This window comes from Echiichthys vipera, assembly GCF_963691815.1.
Source record: "Echiichthys vipera genome assembly, chromosome: 9".
NCBI classification, from domain to species: domain Eukaryota; kingdom Metazoa; phylum Chordata; class Actinopteri; order Perciformes; family Trachinidae; genus Echiichthys; species Echiichthys vipera.
Window position 1 is genome coordinate 10,622,722 of NC_139834.1, and position 14,857 is coordinate 10,637,578.

At 39.6% G+C, this 14,857-nt stretch overlaps 1 protein-coding gene across 1 annotated transcript in view; it reads right to left on the reverse strand.

The window, feature by feature from the left end:
• Window positions 1–14,268, reverse strand: part of LOC310951568 (metabotropic glutamate receptor 4-like) — a 176,411-nt gene extending 162,143 nt beyond the window's left edge. Inside the window, exon 1 of the mRNA XM_083919858.1 lies at window positions 13,952–14,268. The gene's annotated coding sequence lies outside the window, so the exon portion shown is untranslated. The remainder of the gene's footprint in view (window positions 1–13,951) is intronic.
• Window positions 14,269–14,857: the final 589 nt, after the last annotated feature.

Below are 14,857 nucleotides of genomic sequence, written 5' to 3' on the forward strand. Positions count from 1 at the left end.
CATTGGTAGTCTTTGTCGTTGATTAAGGCTTTTCATCCTCCATTGGGCTTAGATGTGGGCCGCCCGCACTTTGTCTTGTGACGTGCGTAATTTCCTCCTCACCGTCTCCCAATCTTGATAGTGAGCTAATGGAAACTCTCTCCAGATCCGCTCCTAATGAAGACAGATCCTTAGATGCCCAAGCAGTCTCATTTATATTAACAGTCTATCAACTTGTTTTAAATAGATTAGGCATGTCCCTTGTGACAAGCAAAACGGGGGGAAATGAAAGTGTATAAATATAATTTATAGGGATTATACATGGCATTATTTTCGTTTAAGCCATATCATAGCACTGCTGAAAGTTTGCTTGATCTCTAGACAATGAGAAGAGAGGACTATCAGCAGAGACTGAAGATGCCATCAGATTGTTGTAGATAATCACTTAGGCTGGCTGAGCAGTTTGGTTTAGGGTGGCAGGATAGTTTAGTGAATGGTAGGGCTGCAACTTACCATTCTTTTCATTATCGATAAATCTGTACAGCTTGAAACAGCTTGAAATGCATGTTACAAATTCCCAGATTTAAAAGTCTCATATTGTTATTTTATACAACCACAAGTCCAAAACCCCAAAATGTAAGTTTACAATTATATAAAACAGAGAAAAGGCAGCAAATTCCCATGTTTTCGAGGCTGGAGCCAGCAAATGTTTGGCATTTTAGCTAACTAAAACAACGAATCAACATAACTTATGTCGACATAAGTTATCATTTCAGGAGGAAACTTGCATTCAAACTTGCATATATTACACAACACGTAAAGAGATAATCCCACACTTCTAAGCCTGCTGTGTTGTCCTTTGAGGTTGTATGTTTTCATTACTACAGCATCTGACCTCAAACAGGCTGACATTAGCCTCTAATGATCCTGTGCATCCCACTCAATAAGCTCGAGGGAACACACATTCTCTGGCAGAGCCTTTGGTTTATGGGGTCTGTTAACTAACACTATCATTAATAATTCAGCTCAACCCTGTAATAGTTAAATATTTGGGTATAATAATTGCTGTATATATTCACTGGTACATTTTTAAACATTTGTGATGGCATTATGTTTGTGAATGCCTAATGTAGACCAGTAGTGTGCTCTTATGTAAGAAACTAGAACATGTTATGTTAATGTTGCTTTAGGGGGTTTGTTTCCCAAAAATCAAAGGGATCGTAACTAGAAGACATTACAAATAATAGTGTTATACATTTTACAAGACAACAGTTATTTGCATTATCAATACTTCTGTCAATTACTTTCTTGATTCATCTATTAATTGTCAGTAATTTTTTTCTTGAAAAATGACTGAAAACAATCAATCAATTATGAAAATAGTTCATCAGTTTGCTGTATATCAACTAATGGATTAATTAGCTGGTCATTTCACTTCTAGTTTTTACTTTTTCTAACTTAAGCAAAACTTTGTAAATGAATATTGAATACTTAATAAAAGATAAGGCCACTATCTGCTCTCAGAAGCGCTCTAATCCTCCCTGGATCACTGTCAAAGACTGCTGAACTGTGCGCAGTGGGATATTGAACTATTCTTTAAAAAGGAAAGCCTCCAGCTCTTTGACAAAAAGGTCCAATGATATATGATTAGGGAGGATATGGAAAGTGTTTGACCCCATTCAGGCGTTCATAAAGACTTTTTAATTTGTTTAGCTGGGTGTGCAGTGGCTGTATGTTGGCCTTATTATCCTAATATGCAGCATCATGGTCTCATCGTCTCATGCTTACAATCAGCAGAATAAATAATGAGATGCTTTCCCCGTATCTTAAATTATAGTGATCCGTGCCACTATATCAAAACCACCGATTAGAGACAGAGAGCTCATTCTTAGACTTCTTAAAAATGTAAAACCTACCGATTAAAAGCTGTCAGAAATATCACCAGACCATATTGCTGTTAGACTGCTCACAGGTTCAGTGCTTTTTCATCAACTCTGGCAGCTTAACACATTTGGGTTATATGCTGTCTAATTTCAGAATGATATGTGATGGTATTACAATATTTGGGTTTATTTTCAATTTCTTGTACCCAGTGATGCAAGACGTACTGAGAGCCTTTGGTTAAGTAACAGTATCACAACGACAATGTGAAAATGCCCCATTGCAGATAATAGTGCTGCATTTGAAATCTTATTTAAAGAAAAGTACAGTTTTTGAGTAAATTTACTGACTTTACACCACTGCATGTAGAAAACTACACCAGAGAACATTGTTGCATTCACATATGGAGATATAGTCTCATTAAAACAACTTATTCCTATGTTGGAGCTTGCTCCCCAAATTGTCCCACTGGATGAACCAAGTTGCTGGAAAGTTGTAATTTATTTTGTACCTTGTGGGCAAATACAGTGGTCTAAATTCCAATAAACATCTAAGCTCTGCCATTACATGCAGCTCCATCAATCTGTTGGTTTGGAGATTATTCCAGAATTCAACCCTGTGGTCATTTATGGAGTGCAACTTTAGAGGAAGTATGTTGTGTGTTGGGCTTGCTGGATGCTAAATCCTGCAAACACATTAACATCAAAGAAAACTAAGCAATACGCATACATTAGACTCCAGCCACTGATCCTCAATTTGTACAGAGGGGAGGCCACTGCACAAGGTGGAGAATCACACAGGAAGTAATCTTGAACTCCTCTGAAAAAATCCATAAAGTGGAAAATCGTGATATGTCTTTGTGATGAAGCTTCAGCGCCGGCACCCCTCCTTCTCATAATTGAAACAATGCTGCAGGATAGCAGAAGTCAATGGCACATAATGCATAACAGTGCAATGAATGTATGAGATTTAATAGATCGTGAAAATGGCAGTCTGATGACAGAGATGGAGTATTTCATTAGAAAGCCTGTACGGGTGGCTGGTGTTGCACTGTGATGAAAGACTAGAGTGCCTATACAGTACACCTGGAAGGATGGCCTTTTGTTCACACTATATCCTTAATTAAAGGTTCTGAGAGCCAGAGCTATTTTGGATTCACTTGTAACTTGATAGATTTCCCTGACTTGTAAGCTACAAGTCTAAAAAAATCAGTAACAGCAGCTTTTATCCTCTATCATTCATCCGACCACCTCTCTACAACCATTTAGTGGTTTATTATAATATAATAGTGTGGTGGAGGAAATTACAATCAAAATGATTCCCTCAAAAAAGGGTTTGGGGTTATTGTGAAAATAAGATTTGTTCCAAACAAAAGTTTATGATATTTTCCCATTTTGTTCAGTAAGATCATGAATATAAAATAAATTAACACCAGTTTTATGCATAACAATTTTAATCACCAGAAGTAAAGAGCTAATGTTTGGCTATAAAAGAAACAGGTTACGGACAACTGATTTTGTGTTTTTTGTGTGATGAAGTTTGTAGTCTCATTTAGCCACTTGTTAGCAACCGCCTTATTTGAGACAAAAACAGTACACGATTCAACATTTACGAGTGGGGTATTTAGCGATGTAATTTATGTCATTAACTACAGACATTATTTCAGGCAGCTAACCAAAAACGAATTAAAGAAAAACATTGACTTCAAGATGAAAGTGCACTAATGCTTACTCATTTCCAGGTTTCAGGACTCGTTCAAGTATAATGAAATGACAGGGTTTTTTCTAGTAATTATTACTACAGATTGTATATTTAAATCTATATATGCTTGATGTACTTCCTCCTTCAATATACCGTATATGGCTGTTGCTCGGGTAGCCCAACCAGATCTGGCTCTATGTCTGTATGTTTGTAATATGAGTTTTCCTTATTCCCCACTTACAGGTGTCAGACATGAAAGCTGAGAGTGGTAGATATATCACTGCCCCTGCATTAGTAATCAGGACTTGGTGTAAATACAGACATCTCATTACCAGTGAGCTGATGTGTACTGCAGAGGGGCAAGGGCAATGACAAGGATTCTCTGAGTAATGCATTCAAACACATCAGCACACCGTTAAGTGGACCTGTGGTGCACGTAGTAGCCCTCCAGGCCCATTATACAACACAAACACAACCTAGTGAAACAACTAAAGCCTCTAATGGCAGTCTCCCTTTACAATTTAATGTTGTTAAACACAACTCTGTGGATGTTGTTGAAGAGTGCAATATTATTGCTATGCTGAACTATTGACAAAGAGAGCAGGAGAGCTTGAATAAAACATTACCCTGTATGTTTTTTTTCTCTTTTTGCATCTTTCAATCGATTGTACATCTTTGCTAATTGTGCCAGCCAATCAACAGTGACCTGAGGTCACTTGGATGCAGCCCTGCAAAGTCAATGTGCTTCCTCTTTTTGTCCTATGCTTCCTCTCATAATTCGTTCATATTTGATTGTGGAGAATTGTTGATTGTGGAAAAGCGGAGCATGGGACTGCAATTAATCATGCCAAGTGTCTGACAGCAATGATGCCTATATTGGTCTTTGAACCAGTGTAGGTTATAGGATGAATGCTTTTTTGTATCCATCTTTCTTTAAAGCACTGGCAGACTGAATGGCGGATCTATAAGCGTTGATTGTAGAGAAGAACAGGAGCTAAATCAGATTACCGTCTTGGTCCACAATGTTTGTACTGCATTTGCTTTGCTCTTACAACCTGTCATGTTATCAACAGTGACCAAATTAAGAATATTTCTTTAAACTGTGTATGACTGTGATGTTATATTAATTTTTTTTCCAAAGCTCTGGACTAAACTCACCCATCCAGCCCAACAGCACATATAGGTGTGATATCTCCATGTGGCCCTTTCTGTGGAGCTAGTCACTGTGGCACACAAATTGTAATCAAGGCCAGGAGTAGTGCACAGAGAACTGAGTGGCTGTTGACTGCAGGATTTAGGAACTCGGCTGTGCCTTCCCACTGCTGCTGGCATGAGATTTCTGCCAGACACTGGTGTGCAGAACAAGAGCTAATCTGGAGTGGTCTGTTGCAGCTAAAATGAACTGGCCTTGAAGCCATGCATTATGGGGAAAGGAGGGGAATATTTTCATTTCTATGATTTTCTGCGGTAGACCTGGATAGCACTCACTTACAGCTTAGCATTCATCCAGAACATTGGACCTTATTATGAGTTTTGTTTTACTACTCAATGGATCCCATTCAGTAAGAATTTTATGGGCTAATACTATTATCATTACAAAGCCATTACCTCATAAATCAAAACTTCCTTTTTAAATAAGCTGTTTTTTTGGTTTTTAGTCAAATCATTTTTGTTTGCAACACACTGTAATTTAAGCATAGAGCAGTTTATGTTTGGACTTTATAGCTTTAAAGTTTGATTGCACAAAATATTTGGTCTTTAAGGCACTTGGCTGGAGTTCATGAGCCAGATCTCTTTATTTTCAGTATATGCTCATGAACATTTATGAGTTGTGGGCATACCTTAACATTGACAAAGAAAGTGGGAAAATGCCTCAACGCACACATTGAATATCAATGGAAAATGCAGAAATCGGCCCCTTTTGTGAAACGTGTTTTAGAACATAAAAATGCAAGGAATGTATAAAACTAGAGTATATGACCAGAAGCAGCAGAACCCAACCTTTAATTTGAATGACCCAACCTATAGATATATGAGTAATTTACTGTAAAGCATTCAAAGTTACAAAAAAATGAAATGCCTATTAAATAGAACTACACTGTTTAGTCTTTTTAAGTCCAAAATAAATCAAAAATAGCAAGTTCATAATGCAAATGGCCGAAAGAAGACACACAAAAGGAATACACATGACTCAGGTTATTATGGTAACACATTAGCAACTGAGTACAGATGTGTGAAAAATAGCCTTTAACGGTGTGATAAGCAACTTTAACAACCTGTTAAACACTGAGAGTAGGCTGACCATGTGTACAAAGTCTGTTCGTCCAAAAAAAAGAAAGCGTTTTTTTGTTTGTAAGCCAAAAACATGTGAAGCAGTGGCGCAGTGCAACGACGTGCATTGCCATGTCTATGGAAAGCTGCAGTGACTGCGGCAGCTGCACCAAGCTGTGGCCATTTGATCCTGCAGCGAAGTGCGGACAAACAAAAAGTTGGGGATAATGTAGGTTTTGGCGGGAAAGTGTAGATTTGGCAGATAGTGTAGGTTTTGGCGGATTATTACAGCAAGATCTCACAGGAAGGAGGTCGGGATGGATGGATGGGACAACAAAACTTCTGACTTCATCATTTTCCATTTCCTACCGACAGTCAACGTGGGTTTGTTTTAACCTTCACTAATCTGTAACAAATGACAACGAAGGTCCCCTTACCTCAATAAAGTTGTAATTTTAACCCAAACCATGATCTTCACCTAAACCTTAAAGTTATTTATGAGCCTAAATCTGATCAAAGTCCTTAAAGTCCCAGTCGGCAACATTTGTGTGATCATATTCACTGTAGCCGACACTATGCTCTGATAGAACAACATAAATCATCCAGTCTTAGAAAAAAGAAAACGTGCCTCTACGTGCACGTAGAGCCCCCCTCATGCATGTTACAATATCACAGACACACGCCTCAAGCTAGGTATGCGCTAAATTACGTTAGCAGTTACTATTTATAACCTAACTATCCTAACTCTAATTATATGAGTGAGTTAGCCAGTCCACCTCCATGTAATATGTACTCCATGCCGTTTATTGATGCGCGTGCATTGACAAGCACTCGTTTGGAGAGCGTGGAGCGGCGTGGTGGAGCTCGGTGGTAGAGGGGGAGGGGCATGAGAGTTGTAAACACTCGAAATTTGACTGAGTCAACTCAATCTGCCAGACTTGCTGACTGAAGCTTCAACTCCAGCGTTTTTGGATTATAAAAGCTGATTTATTTATTACATGCTTTTTGAAGGCACTGACAAGTAATATTATAAGCATCCTATATATGTATAACAGTTATATGTGTTGTTAAAGAGGACGTGTAGACAATACATTCATTCATCTTCAACCGCTTGTCCCGGGGTCGGGGTCGCGGGGGGGCTGGAGCCGATCCCAGCTGACATCGGGCGTGAGGCGGGGTACACCCTGGACAGGACGCCAGTCTATCGCAGGGCACATAGAGACGGACAGAGACAGACAACCATTCACACCTACGGGCAATTTTTTTTTTTTTTTTTTTTTTAGAGACACCAATTAACCTAACACGTGCAGGTCTTTGGACTGTGGGAGGAAACCGGAGAACCCGGAGAAAACCCACGCATACACAGGGAGAACATGCAAACTCCACACAGAAAGGCCCAGGCCTTGCGAACCTGGAACCTTCTTGCTGTGAGGCGACAGTGCTAACCACTACACCACCGTGTAGCCCCTAGACAATATATTGTGGTGTTTAATTTGGAGAACTGCAATTACCAAATGAATGGTGATCTGCATTTTCCTGATGCATTTTGTGATGCCAGCAACATGCATTATTTAATGTTAATATCCACCAAAGCTGCAGCTTTGACAGGAAAGTATGTGTTATTGTTGCTTGATTAAATTAATGTTAACATATGCTACTGTATTACTTCCAATTTTAGTGTCCAATAATAACTGGACCCAGTTTGTTTTATTTTGGCTGAAATAGGCCACAAATATAAATCAAAAACATAGCCAAATCATATTCTTCTTCCATAAAATCCAATCCAACACTAATCAACAAATCTGTGAATTACACAACAAAACCACCATATTTGGAAACATTTCTCATCTCTGACAATAAAGAACACAAACACATTATTGTAAAAGGAAGTAGTTGTTGTTGTAATTTGATGCAGCTGATGGCAAAAACCACCAGCACAATTAACACCTATTTAGATTTTAAAAATCAGGATTCTGAAATTTCTCTAGCTTTATTTCCCCAAGTTATTAAAACATATTGATTGATATAGTAATCATCCTCGGTGAAGAAAATATCTTGATAACTGAAATCAACACAAAGAGCCAAGTGTCAGAGACACATAAAGGTGCTTATTCAGTGTTATTTAGATATTTATTATTACTTCTTTACCTCACTTTTCACAACTCTGTAGGTGAGAGGAAAGCATTACACTGTCTGAGTTATAACAGATTTATTAGTGATATGAATCCATTATGCTCTTGACTCATTAGAATGAACTCCGCCTGTCAAGAGGGACCAATTATTTAAAATATGAGTCAAAGCCAGTCTTGCTGAGGACAGCAAGTGGCATTATAACCTGCGCTAAGAACAAAGATTGATTTGACACCTTGCCGAATCAGTCTCCGTTATGAGGAACTGTCTCGCTGTGATAGAGAGATTATTTGCTTCATTGTTTGTGTTGTAAATCTTGTAAATTAACCAGAGTGCTAGTGGATGCCATCTCTGATTAGTGTCAACAGGCCTCTAATGAAGATGTTCAACCTGTAGGCGTGTTGCAGCTCTCAGGCACCCACTCCGTGACAAGCAGTGGTGAAGGAATTACTCAGATCCTATATTTAAGTAAAATATAATACCAAACTGTAAAAAAGTACGGCATTGGAAATGTTGTTTAAGTAAAAGTATTTGAAAGTTTGATCGGGGAAATGTACTGAAGAGTACTCAATGCGGAAAAATTGCCTAAATGTTATACCACAACATTATTATTAATAACAAAAACACAGTGCAAGAGGGTATGGTGTATCCCTTGCTACAATGTATTACATTTAATTTCCTTAAGCTTGCTTCTCCTTGGTGGAACAAGTGAAAAAGACAAGTACATGATTCTGTAGAGGGAATGTGTGCTTGTGTTTCAAGCAGGAAGAAATTATTTGTAAACATAAATCAACATTACGTCGGAGTCAAAGGACTGAGGTATGATCAGACTACTTTTTCCAAATCCATATAGCAACAGTCATGTAAGCTATGGTTATTGGAAGTTTATCTTGGGCCTTGTGGCGAATGTTTTGAGCACCTACGGGCAGAAACATACACTGGAGATCACAATTAGAGAACAAATTATTAATACTTGATTTATTCTGAAATATTGTTATTTTTATTGTTCAGAATTTGATAGACTACAGCACTGCTGCACTAGCATGTTTTTTTTTTAATAACCAAGGCACTTCAACACAAACCTTTATTTTGTGAAAAAAAAACTGTAACAGTAACCATTGTATCAGAAGAGAAGATTTAAACAATGTTTTCTTCGGGCTATAGGATTCAGAAAGGAACAGGAAGTGTAGAGGCCCTTTGCTTTGAATGACTTCAGCTCATCTGCGCCCACAGGACATCACTAGTTTCTCACACTGCTCTGGTTTGATCTTGGTCCATTCTTCTTGAAGTCTCATCCACAGTTCGGTAACTGTAGTGGGTTTCTTAGCCATTACTTCATCGCCGAGGATTTTCCAGAGATTCTCTATGGGGTTTATATGTGGGCTGATTGGGAGACATAGCAGTGGAGGTATTGCATGTTGCTGAAGGAGGTTCACATAAACATTTGCATTCACCCTGACATGGAGCTGTACAAGAGGCCCAACTTCTGCTGCAGAAAACATCCCCAAACCATGACACTTCCTCCTCCAAATTTAACTGACTTCTTTACACACTTTGGGTTCAGTCTTTCCCAGTCCGATGCTGAACATAATGTTTCCCATCAGACCCAAAAACTGTAGATCGAAGGTTCTCTCATCACTGAAGTGCACTCTGGACCAGCAAAGGCAAATTTCACCTTTTTATTATTTCTGCTGATGAGAGGTTTGGTCACTGCAGAGTGGGATTTCAGTCCAAATTGTCTTAAAAAATGAGACACTTTGTGCAGAGACAGATCCTTGTCCTGTTCAGCACTGAACTGGCGAGCAACTCCAGCTGCTGTTGAACCGATTCTCCATTAAGAGTCTTCACATAATCCCGTCCTCTCGTGCACTAGTCTAACGTGGCCAACCGGCCTTTCTGAGGGACTTAAATTAATCTGTGTCCTTGTAAAGTTTCAATATTCTTGAAATCACAGACTTGAACGCCCAACCTCTCTCTGATGGGAGGCTCATGAGAGGGTCATCCCTTTGGCCTCCACCTGGATAACCTAGTTTCTCAGGGTTTCAGTCACCTTAGAGCAGCTTGCCATCTAGCTAAGTAAGCAGGAGAGCTGCAGATAAAGAGGTTGTGTTCAACAATTAAGTAAATTGGCAACAGGTGCCAGATTAACACCAATAAATTAGAGGTATCTGAAAGTCTTCTCAGATTTTGCTCACTGTTTTTTTTTTCACAGAATTTCTTTTTTTTTGAAGTGCCTTGGTTATTTATTTATTTATTATTATAGGCCTTCTAATTATTATTTATTGTTATTATCTGGAGTTTTGTAACGAAAATAATTTTCCCCTGGGATTATTAAAGTATTTCTGATTCAGATTTTTTTTTTTTAAAACATGCTAGTACAGCAGTGGTATAGCCACAATTGGTATTCTATCAAATTTGGAACTATAAAAAATAACAGTATTTCAGAATAAATCAAGTATTTATAATTTGTTCTCTAATTTTGATCTCCACTGTAAATCGATGTCTATGCAGTTGAGTAAAAAGTACAATATTTCTATCTGAATTGTAAGAGAGTACAAGTATAACATGGCATGAGAAGAAAATACTCAAGTAAAGTACAAGTACCTCATATTTGTACTTAAGGATGGTAGTTGAGTAAAGGTAAGTAGTTACAATCCATGGTGATAAGAGAGCTTTCTTACACAAGAGCATCTGGACTTTCAAAAAAAAAAAAGAAACTTAAGAATTTCCAAGGCCTGCGATAAAATGATTCTACCAAAAGACACATATGGTTGAAATGACTAAGCCTTATAAAATGGAAAGCTTGTTAAAGGATAACTGAGAAGCAGAATCAGCAGTTTGGAAAATAGGATTGTGTTGAGAGTGTGAGGAATGGATCTGCTGTTGTTTTTGAGATCACCAGACTGTGGTCAGAACAGCAAGACCACACATATGGCCCTCTGATGAGCAGACGGACGGCAAGGAGGAGAAGGCAGAGGAGGTGATCCAGAATGTGGACACTTCATGATCAAGAAGCAGTGACAAGGAACAAGAGAGGAATGGATATCTAAAACTGCTCCAACACACAGAGAAAAGACTCCCCGCCTGCCTGTCTGTCTTACTGTCTGTCTGTCTGTCTGTCTGTCTGTCACCTTCAGCGCTGACGTATGCTTGTGTTTTCAGCTCAGTGTGAAAGGAAAAAGAAGCCAACAGAGGAGAATGATTTATCCCACCCTGTTCCTATAATGTCACACTAACTCGCAGCAGCATGGAAAATGAATTACCAAAGATGGAGGAAATGACAGTAAACATGTCCTGGATGATTTTCTGTGTATAAGGGGAACATTATCAGGTCTCAAACAGATTATATTACAAGGAAACTCATTTAGATGTAAAGGTTAAAAGTAACAGGCTTTGTGCTGACAGTCAGTCTCTCGCTCTGTTTATTAGAGCTCCTCCAAGCTTTGCATCTTAATGAGATGGGTTTTTTTTTTGGGGGGGGGGGGGGGGTTCTAGGAGAAAGTTAATGAGGGAAAAATTCAGAATAATGTCTTGTGCCATTAGAAACTTATATAATACTGTAGGTGCACTCTTAAATGTTCAGCTAACCCCAGACAGTTACAGGGTTTTTTTTTATGATGCAAGCTTTTTTGGGGCTGTCAACAGTCCATTTTGCAGTAATTGTCTCATTCCCTGAACTGGGCCTCTGGGGCAGCACAACCTCCCAGGTTGCACACAAATCCCATATCTGATTGTCAGACCCTAGATTGAACTATGGCCCAAACCATAACCTCAATATCTGAAACCAAACACAGACATTTAATTGTTGGCTCTTGCTGGGGGTGGTGCACAGCTTCAGATAGAGGGCTCAGTCCAGGTCATTTTGTGCATCGTGTCTTTCAGAAAAAGTTCCCGCCAAACACCTCAATATACTGTTTAAAAGTACAGCCAAGTACTGAGTGCAGAGCAGATGGAGCTTTGCATACATACAGTAAAGGAGGGAAATACAGTAAAAGCAGGATAATGAGGCATGCTCTGATGAAGGCCACTGAGCCAAAACATGAAATTAAGAGAAGCAAAAAGAGTTTGAAATCAGAGAGAGTTAACTGAAACGTATCATTTGGATTATGAGGTAAAAAAAAAAAGCTTCTGCATGTGTGATTTGAACTATGAAACACTCTTAAACCTTTGACCGTCCAATGAGCTCATTATTTTCAGTCTTGCTAATATGGTTAGACATTTACAATTCACCTGTCTTCAGTGGCTCGTAAAGCTATTGCAAAGGCAAGAAGACTCGTGTTTTTCCCTCCTGGTTAATCACTAATGCACACGTACTGTGACTGCTTGATGGAGATTTACACTCCAGACAGTGCGATATTGCTCAAAGGATACAGACAGGGTAGTGAACTGCCTCTGCTAAGATTTGTGGAACCTGTTCTCTGACTGTGAGAATTAATGTAGGAAACACGCAGCAAGCAAACCTTCTGATAAGTCTTTAAAACGTGTTTATAGAGCTTCAGATCATCCATTTGACTGTTGTTGGGTTTTTTTAAACCCAAAAGAAATTGTTCAAATTAAATGCTCTGTGGCTCAGTGATGGTGCAGCTGTTTCCAAAACGTGTTTAGGGAGGATCTGATTGGTCTTTATAGTCATTCCTTTGTGGGTTGTTGTCATTTGCTGCAAATCAGGTTTCCGGTTGTGACGTTTTGAATTTGAAAACTACTGCATTAATGAATGCATATCCACAAATTGAAATCCAGTGAGACGTTTGAAGTATGTGGATGTTGAACTGGGAAGAGATCCAGAGGGTTATAGAGTGGAGCTTAACAAACCTTCAGCAAAACACACACTGCCATAAAATTGAAATGAACAGTGGGGTTGGCTTTGTGGCACAGAAATCTTAAGAAATATAATGCCTCCTGTCACTCCAGGATGTCTGTAAAAACAGATTCTTCTTTCTTTTTAAATCCAGAAGAAAACTGTTCATTCCCATCACATCTCCCGCAAAAAAATAAACGTTTCCTTTGAATGTTTCAACACATTCAAACAAATATCATGTAGCCTAGAGGCAACAGAAATATGAGCAGAAATTATTCTCTGACAGTGATTCATAATCGAGCCAGGCGTCACGAAACCATATGACCCGGCAGGGAGTCATGTCTCCCTTTTAAAATGATTAAATGCCAAGATGAATTGGCACAGATTGATACAAAGAAGCCGATAAAAGCGCGCAGATTTCAGAACCTATATCCACTGTCTTCATTGAATTACGCGCACAGTTTAAAACGACCGTCTGTCTTCATCTGTGCATTGAGCAGACCTACAGACTCCTCAGATTTGCTTGTGTGTGTGTGTGTGTGTGTGTGTGTGTGTGTGTGTGTGTGTGTGTGTGTGTGTGTGTGTGTGTGTGTGTGTGTGTGTGTGTGTGTGTGTGTGTGTGTGTGTGTGTGTGTGTGTGTGTGAGAGAGAGAGAGAGAGAACGAGAGAGAGAGAGGAACAACAGCAAGCCAAGAGGAGTGGAAATGGGCGAGGGGCTTGCAGAGAGGGCTCACAGCTGATGAAGGGGTTCATTGTATTGTCAAGTCTCACCCCATCAGCTCCAGGAGAAACCTCATCCTTGCTCCTAAAGCTTTTCAGTAAAGGTGATTCATCTGTTGAGTCTGTGATCAGAGGAACCACAGCCCTCCAAAACAGGGCTATAAGCATCTCAACCGACGCATAAACACCGCTATTCACCAGGAGACGCTTTGTAAAGTCACTATGTGCGACTGAGCTCAATCTAAATAAATGCCACCAGAAGACAATTACAACCTTAACTGTTTTTACTTTTACCTCATGCGACGATAACGAGCTTTAAAGCACACCAACACGCCTCCAAGTGTCTTAATGGATAAATACGTGCAGCATACTCTCACAGTCAAGCCTCGTCACAGCTGCGTAACTATACAGTACCACTCCTAAACCCCGATGATCCCGTGACACTGTAAAATATTTGGGTGGCATTCTTACCTTTAAATCCTCCGGAGATAAGTGAGATCAAAGTGGAGAAAAGGAACTTCTGTGATCTCAGACGCCGCCCAGTTTTAATTTTCTTTTTCTTCCTGCGTCTTTGTTTGGCCGCGCCAGCTCCAGTCAGCAGCGCTCTCCTCCTGTTTGAACGCTGCTTGCCAAACGCGCCGCACGGATGAAAAAAAAGAAAAAGAAAAAAAAAGAAGTAGACAGGTGTGTGGGGGATGAAAACGCCGGAGTGAATTAGTAAGTGTCGTTAGTTGCGGTAGGGAATAAAGCGCCCTGTGTAGATGCGGTGTTGCTCCCAGACTCGAGGTTTGAACAAATATCCTGCTGCTCAGGCGCCGTCCAGTAGCGAGTGGAGCTGGATGAGACTCCAGGGGTTGTAAAGATTTCCTACTTTTCCCGCCTCTTCTTTCTCCTATTCCCCTTCTGCCTATTCTGTTTCACTGCTCAAAGCATCCCTCCTACCGTGCAAAACTGGAAACTACCTCTCCTTGTTTCCCTACAAATTAGATCCTCACAAGGCGAGCTTTGTCTGGCACTGAAACTGCTGGTAACACATTCCACAACAACATCAACAACAATAAAAAAAAAAAAAGAGGGGAGGGCAGGAACTGACTGCGTAATGCTTGAAAAATACATTGAAATCAGCTGCATTTACACAGATCAATAAATGAACCCCGAGGTTCGAGCCTAATGCATCTTTAATTGGAATCGGACCAATAAAAGGTGGAGGTTTCCAGTTTAAAATGCAGCATTCATTTGGTTGTGAAGACGTAGGTTGATGTGAAAGACGGTTTGAAGAAGCTGAGAAGTCATTTCAAGAGTTTTGTCGCTTGTTTAATGCCGGGTTGGGTGTGTGCATCCTTACTCTGCGTCTGGTGTGTGCATTTAAGATGAATA